Source organism: Erithacus rubecula, assembly GCF_903797595.1.
Source record: "Erithacus rubecula genome assembly, chromosome: 1".
In the NCBI taxonomy this organism is placed as follows: Eukaryota; Metazoa; Chordata; class Aves; order Passeriformes; family Muscicapidae; genus Erithacus; species Erithacus rubecula.
In genome coordinates this window covers 87880859-87889172 of record NC_136658.1, presented here as the reverse complement: position 1 = coordinate 87889172, position 8314 = coordinate 87880859, and the positions used below count along the sequence as shown (strand labels likewise).

The 8314-nt window shown below is 41.4% G+C and overlaps 1 long non-coding RNA gene across 1 annotated transcript; it reads right to left on the bottom strand.

Moving 5' to 3' along the window:
- Window positions 1-392: 392 nt before the first annotated feature.
- On the bottom strand, window positions 393-1743 carry LOC306807796. Its single transcript, XR_013775815.1, has 2 exons — window positions 1381-1743; window positions 393-518 (listed from the first exon to the last, which is right to left on the bottom strand). It is a non-coding gene; the product is annotated as an uncharacterized lncRNA (long non-coding RNA).
- Between the last annotated feature and the right edge of the window lie 6571 nt (window positions 1744-8314).

Below are 8314 nucleotides of genomic sequence, written 5' to 3'. Positions count from 1 at the left end.
AATACAGTTGCTTGATGCCTTGGAGAAGCAGACTAGAGTGTGTCTTGGAATTGTTCTATGTGTAATCAACATGCACTCTATTTAAAATTGCCAGTCTCAAACAACCTGTCACAATCCCTTGGCCAGTCAAATATCCTCATCTACTTTGCCTCATTAAAAGAAGGAGATAAAAATGGCCTTAGTTTTCTGGCTTGTAAACCTGCTAAAAATGGGTTTCCATCTTTGACAGCATTTCTGGGAGGAGGATTGATTTTTATTTCTTGTGGTTTTACAGGGAAGGAGGGAGATATGGTTATATAAACTATGCAAATAGGAAACTACTTATTTTTTAAGTTCTGGTTGCAGATCCACAATTTACTGATGAGGTGGGAGTTGAAATGCCAGAGCTCAAGTTCGAGTTTGACAGTTCACGTTTATTTCACTTCCAGTGTTCCAGATAAAGACTATTTTACTTGCAGCCAGTGTTCCAGATAAAGACTTCTGGGAAGACAACAAAAATCCCACAGTGTGGTGTAAAGCTGACAAAACAAGAGAAAATGAGAGGAGAATAATATCAGAGCTCATATGCCTCTAGTTTTAACAGTTCCGCTACTAATGCTTTCTTTCTTTCTTTAAGCTTCCAGTAAAGTCTCCCTGTGTTTACCTCTAATTTAAGAATCTGTCCTTTAATCCAATCCCTTCCTATTCTCTGTCATCCTGTTGTTACTTCCTTCCTCTTATCTTTTAAAAGCTCGCTCACTCGCTCTCCACCCCCACCCTGGCTTATTCCTTCCATATTAATAATAATCTTAGTACTGAGCACTTATATCGCTCTCTACATGTTCAAAGTGCTGTACAAACCTTAGCTAATTAATCCTCACAACACACTCCCCTCCCTCTGTAAGATAGGTAAGTATTATTATCTCAGTTTTACAGATGGGGAAATTGTCGCAATGACTCAGTGGCAGAGACACAAGCACGGTAACCTTGTTCTTGCAACCTCTATTTTGAAAATACCTTCTCCAACCCAGCTTGCCTCTATAAATACATTCCCATCTCCTTTGTCTCCTAAATCATCAAGACAAATCCTCTGCCTACTCCTGCTGCCACAGCTCCCTTAATTGTTGCCATCTTTTGCTCCCTCAGACACCTCCAGCAGGAGCTTTGCCAATGCATTGCTCTGGTCCTCTTTGAATGTCTTCCTATTACATGTGCAGTTTCCATCTCACTTCCACCAAGCAAGATGAAAGTAACCTCTTGCCAACCTCTCTGGTTTATGGCTATTCTTTGTTTCTGTCTGTGGATTCCATCAAAATCAAGGCATAAATGCCTGACTCAAGGCTGCACGTTAGGGTTCTCAATCAAGATGGCCTGAATTCCTTCCATGTCTTTTTCTAGTACCTTGGCATTTCTGAAGGCATCCTGTGCAAGTAGGAAAACAGCAGACATAGGTTTGTGGGTAGAATTTATTCCCTCTGTCTATGTGCAGCTCTGAAACAGGTCCCAGTGCTCATGCTCAGGCCCATGTGTTGGTTGAGGTGCAGTCCACTGCTTTGTGGTTTCTCTCAGTGAGCTGCAAATTCATCCCGTAGACAAGGACACCACTTGACCATTGAAGATGCTTGATCTCTCCCAGCTGACAGCTTTGTGTGGCCTGAACCACCTTCCTAGAATCTGGAATCTTGATACTTAAGTAACCTTCTTGAAGGAGATGTGCTGAATCTGGCCCTGAGAACAAATGAATTGACGGAGGATATTCTTAAATTTACAAAAGAAATGTCCACAGTTATAAGTAAGCCCATCCAGGATTTAAGTACCTCTGTGGTTACCTGTACTGTTGTGATGCTTCCTTGTTCTGGTATATTGTAAATGGGTGGTCCTTGCTGTCATGTCTGTGTGGTCACAGAATATGTGTGACACAGTGAACCTAACTACTAATTACTTAGATATTATCCCTGATTTGCTCTCTCCATAGCACTGCTGTTGGTCTTATCTGACCAATGAGTAAAAATAAATTCTGATAGTGTGTTTCATTGAGGATCTTGCTTAGCTGCAGCCATAAATTCTGTCAATCTCTTGTTTCAGATTAATTAATTAGACATGACTACATGAATTTGCTCTTTAAAAGACTCTGCCCTAATGTCGTGCTCTGTCAGGAGCAATCTGTTTAATGGATCAGTGCTCATTTTGTTATTTTGTGTTCATATGACAAAGTATCATACTTTTGCAGGTGAGCTATCAGTATCTATGGTGCTGTAGTGAAGATTTATTTTTTCAGATACCTTTGAAAACTTGTATTAACACTGCACAGAAACTCTTACTCATGCTTATACTAATGAGACCATAATAATGATGAACTGAACATGAAGGCACAGCTGGTTTTTTCATCAGCTATACACATTAGTGGCATGAAGGTCAGAGACTTGGACAAAGAAATTGCTGGAATTTTGCAGCTAAATTTTGTTGACCCATACCCACTTCTACTGCTACCCTTTTTCATTACTTTATGTCAATTTAGGTTATATTTGTACTATCAGTCTATTACTTTGTCATGCATTGAGTCCTCACCTTCTGCAAAGAGTGAGCAAGGAAATTGGCCAGCTTTGGCAAATGTTCTGTGGAAGTTGAGTCTCTATGTCAAGTGTAATTTACTTAGTGTTTAGCTTGGTACCCACAGATCAGGTGATGGACCAGCATGTACCTGGATGGACTGCTTATGCCTTAGTTCAGGTTCAACAAGGTCTCTGTTATGCTAGGTTTCAGGGACAGAAGATATGGCATCATTGCACGATTTGCATAAGTATTTGTTCTCAAAAACACTTCAATTTTTTATACCCCCTTCCTGCATTGTGCCTTCCTCCTTCTGCTAAAAGTTTATGCTAGAGGGCATAATCCACAAACTTCTCAGCTCTCCAGAGGTCATTCACCTTGGTTAGGGTGGCATCAGTTTCAGACACAAGTATACTTCCCAATTTACTACCTGTATACTTCTTTGGGTGCTCTACTGCTTCCTCAACAACAACACCCTCTGCATAGAGACCTCTGTGTCTCACAGGACCTCCCAAGACCTTGAGTACTAGCTCTGACTTAATCTCTTTTGCTCTTCCCCCACCCTAACCTTCTTTCTGACTCTTTTTAGGGAAAGTAGAAAACAGCTTCTTAGGTTGCCAGATACCTGGGTTGTTTGCCTGAGGGGTGGGAGAGACTGTTTTTCCTAAGAGCTAGTATTGAGTCTGCATGGCAAGGTTTTAGTACTGAGTGGGGCTGCAGGGGTGGCTTCTGTGACAAGCTCCTAGAAGCGTCCCCCGTGTCTGATATAGCCAATGTCAGAAGACTCAAAGTCAAAGCCTAGCAATGACAGCTGTAGCACCTTTGTGATAATGTATTTAAGAAGGGGAAAAAGCTTCTGCAAGTGCAGCTGAGTGAGAAACTGTCTGCAGACCCCGAGGTCTGCAGAAGGAGAAGGAGGAGGAGGAAGATATTCCCCTGCAGCCGGTGGTGAAGACCATGGTGAGGTAGGCTGCAGGGAAACAGCCCATGGGAATCCACAGTGGAGAAATATCCACCTGCAGCTCCTGGAGGATCCTGCATCGCAGCAGCTGGATGAGCAAAGGAGCTTGTGACTCTGTGGGAAGCCTACACTGGAGCTGGCTCCTGGCAAGACATGCAGATTCATGGAGACAGAAGCCCACACTGGAGCAGGTGTCAGGACCTATGACCCTGTGGGCACCCAAACTGGAGCAAGCTGTTCCTGAAGGGCTGCATCACCTGAAGGGAGCAGTTTGTGAAGAACTGAAGCCTGTTGAAAGGCCCCATGTTGGAAGTGTTCGTGGAGGATTTGACTCTCTTTAGAGAGATCCCATGCTTAAGCAGGGAAGCATGCGAAGAATCTTCCTATTGATGACAAAGGAGCAGCAGAGACAGCATGTAATGAACTGACCCCATTCTCCATCCCTCTGCATCACTGGGAGGATGATGTAGAGAAACTGGGTATGAAGCAGAAGAAGGAGGAAGAAGGGGGAAGAGGTGTTTGGGGGGGAGGGGCGGTTTAGGCTTTTTTTTATTTCTCATTATTCTGTTCTGATCTGATTGGTAATTTTTTCTTCCTGAGCCTAGTCTGTTTTGCCCATGACAGTAACTGGTGAATGATCTTTCCCTGCTCTTATCACTACTCACAAGGCTTTCATTATATTTTCTCTCTCTTCTAACTCCCACCTTAGGAGGGGAGTGATAGAGCAGCTTTGGTGGGCATCTGGCATCCTGCCAGGGTCAACCCACAACGTTTTTTTCAGTGATCTTAGTCTTTTAAGTCTGCAGCTGGAAAACTGCATCATTTTCTGGGAGCTGGGGCAATCATTTGTGGCTCTGGAAAGCTGTTCTGCCCAATAACAAGTGCAAAGATCCTTGGTCTTTTCTAAGCCTGGTTCTGACCTCAGCATTCAGTATATTCATTGTGCTATAGGACTACTCTGTGGAAAACCTGGTTATGAAAAGAGCAGTCAGGAACCAAATGAGCTCAGCACAAGGCCCAGGGAAAGAGAATACTCCAGGCATTTGAATGCTGGTTCAGGCTCCAGCTCCCATGACTGCAGCCATTTAGATGGAATTTTTTTTTTTCTACCTTTCTTTCCTGCCTAACAGAAAATAATTACCAGAACTGTGGTATTATTGCATGTGTATGTGCTTACTCATATCTATTTGCCATGAATATAATTATGCTGCCTGGTAGAGTGGATCCAGGGCCTTCTAGATGGTCACTCAGCAAGGTAGCTGTAAATCCCACTGGAAAACAGTGGCTGAGTGAAACCTGTTCATTACTGGACTTTTTCAATTCTGTTTTCACAGGGAGTTGTATTTGGTATTTCACTGAAAAGCTTTGTTCTCTAGAGTAGAGTTAATGGGAAATTTAGGTTATCTCTAAAATTTGTCCCTTTTTCTATTTGCAGTGAATATTTTCCTTTTTTATTTTATTTTTTCTAAATTCAAATATAGTAATTATATCACTGAAACCAAGCTAAATGTTTATTAAAGTCGAATGGGAAGTAACAGGAAAAATCACATGCTTTGAGGCTACTATAAGTACTTTACTTTGAAGAATAATGACAGTAGGCACATCTCCTTATTTTATCTGCATTCTTCATGCATGTCTAAAAGTGCCCTGTGTACTGGTGCTGGTGTTTTTACTGATTTCTTTACTGCCAAAAACACTGGCTGGTGTTTTTACTGATTTCATATCTGCTGTATTTACCTCTGAAAATACTGAATGTTTAATTCCAAAAAGGTGCAGTGGTGAAGGATTTTGGTCTTTGCCAGTTTCTTTCATAGCAGAAATAATTTCTTACATTATTTGCTAGCAAAGAAGAGAGTCTCTACATTTTTTAAGCAGTAAAATTTCTCTGAAGGGTTATATATTATGACCAAAATATTAACATTTTATTCAGTTAATTTATTGGCCTGCATAAGCTGCCTTTCAGGCTACAAACTGATGCATAAATAGCAAACAAAGGGGAAAAAAGTGTCTAGAGAGATCAGTGCTTTGTACCTAATATGCTTTTGCAGTTTACTTTTGTTCTGGTAAGCAGATGCTTTGAAAACTGTTCAGCTGCAGTTCAGACAAAGGTCAATCAGGCCAGTCAATATATAATGCAAAGATCCAAATCAATATCCCACGAAAGAGGCTCAGCACATTCTGCTTAAAAAATATCTAGAATAGAACTTACTTCTCAGGCTCAGGCCATCCTGGGGGATTTCCTACTTGTTCCCACTGGAGGAGCCCATCATCATATTGCAGTAATTGGTAATATTTTAACCACCTAGCCATGTGGTGAATTTCATGATTTAAGGAAGCATATTGATAACCAGCCTTTGCTTTTTAGTACATAAATGCTAGGGTGCCAGGCTTATATTTTCCACATAAAAGTTCAGCAACTATTACCTGCAAAAGGTGGTTATTAGGGACTAAGACTAGAATTCGTCATAGTAAGTATGGTTATTTACTTTATACATTTATGCAGTGTATCAGCCACAGCTTTGACAGTGCTCTGCAATTTTTTTTTTTTCACATGAAGGCATTCAAAGCTAAGAAATATATTCATACCTGCTGTCAACAAGTGCAACTCCCTTGGAAAGCTCCAAGCCAATTTCAGCAGTGACGTGAACAGCAGCATAAATTTTAGTTCTAAATTAGTCAGAAAATAAGTGAAAGTGGGCATAATTTGCATGCTGAGGACTGAAAAGGGAAGAGTAGCTAGCAAAAAAAGTGTGCAATTAAGGGGGGGGAGGAAATAGAGGATCTACTGGCATGAGTGTAGCACGTCAAATTTGCTTCTGAATTCAGACAACTGTAAGCAAATGTAAATGTTATACTTAATGCAACTAGCCATTTACAGTGGAGTGAACACATTTTCTTTACCTGTTTTGCTCATTGCTATGCTAATGGATGGTCTGGAGAATGTCATGTCTAGGCTGGCATGCAGCACATACCTGTATGTATGTGCTGAATACATTCCTCAGCGCCCCAGTGAGCTCAGTAGTATGATTGCAAATATACTGACTCGTTATGGAGGGGAAATCTTGAGAAATTAAAACAAATTACCTTGATCACCTTGAATCAGGGGTCTTCAGAGGTCTTTTGCTTAAAGCAACTTTTTCTGTACTCCTACTGAGATAGATCATGGAAGGTGAGGGAGATATGTCACTGAAGCACCACTTCTTTGGTACCTGGTCAATGGAAATGTCTGAGAACTGTGTCATGAAGTGAAGGCAGTATTTGAACTGCCTACAGGAATTGCTCACCTTGGGTGCTGTCATGCTTCCAGGCAGCCTCTGGCCCAGCAGAATGATTCAGAGCCCCTGAGATAGACATCTTCATTCCAAATACAATGGATGGGGAAAGGTGGCCACTTCTGAAATAATTCAAAGCAGCTAGGAACTTCTGTCTCTCCACTGTCTGGGCAGGTCACTGAAACTCCCACCTACCAATCACCTGGGAAACCTCTCAGTTTTGATCTGAACAAGTGTTGAACCTCAATCACCTTCATCCACTTGAAATCCAGAGCACTGAGTCGTCTCTTGAGAGCAAGCAGCTAATGATGGAGGAGGAAGAGGCAGCAACCACTTCAGAATAACTTCATTGTTTGAACACTCTTACAAGAAGTGGAAAACATGGATTTTAAGCCTTTCTCGGACTGAAGGGGTTTGAACCACAATTCCTTTTTCCTCAGAGTTTATCCTACCTGTCAGGCTAGAGAAGTTCTTCATTCTGCTCACTGTGTGAGGCTATGGAGCACAGAAAGAATAGGTAAGAGGGAACTCGATTTTTTTCAGCCCATTGGTGAGGGCAACATGAGAGAGTCCTGAGGCTTGGACCCAGCTGTCACTACTTCTTAAGTATTCTTTACTGTAAATTTGTAATACAGGCACTCATACAGTCAAGTAGACGTGGTTGTAGACTGTAGAGACTGTAGTGTTTAATTCTGCCTGAATTTGTACTAAGCACCAAAAACACGTGAACATACTTCCTGACTTCCTCACACCCAATGATAAGACTAGCAGCAGACTTGCCTTGTTAGGAGCAGAGTTGTTCAAGGCCTTCTGCAAATGTAGTTGAGAGAGAAAGGAAATTGATGAAGGGAAAGTGAGACCATTCTTCATTCAAATCACATCCTGGAAGTGCCTGTTCTTCTCTGTTGATTACAAAGTGAGCCTAGAATGATAATGCTCCCCAGATAAACCTCTTGGTTGAATTTAGTATTCCCAAATCAAGGAACATTTTTTTTTTTCCTCAGTTTTTATGTTTATTGCTGCTGGTTTCCTTTGTGTTTTCCTCAGAATGGTGTACACCTTTGGAGAAAGATACAATCGATTTGTCTAAATGCAGTGTAAGTGCTAAGACTGCTATCCATCATCAGCCTTTCAGGGTGAAGCATGGGAGATTTTAAACCTTTCCTTTGCTCCAGGAAATTTGTGTACAGCAAAGCTTTCACTCTTTCACAGAACCAGCACACAAGAACAGACCCCATTGGAAAGATATGCTGAATAATCAGTCCTAAAATGTTCTGTCAGTCAGCAGTTCTACCTTCTTTAACATCATTAAATGTATCTTCTCCATCAAAGCCATGTGCAGTTTCAAAACATAAAATGCATTCATCATGTTGGGATTTTTTTCACCTGAGAACATTTTCCTTAATCCAAACAGTGGCACTCCTATAAGAAGAGAAGTCCTATAAAGGTAGTGACAAGATATGCAACACTGCTGTACTGCTGGTACAGTAGGGATCTGCAGTGAAGAATCCCAGAAATCCCCTTTGAGGTTCCATCTTACTTATTTTCAGTA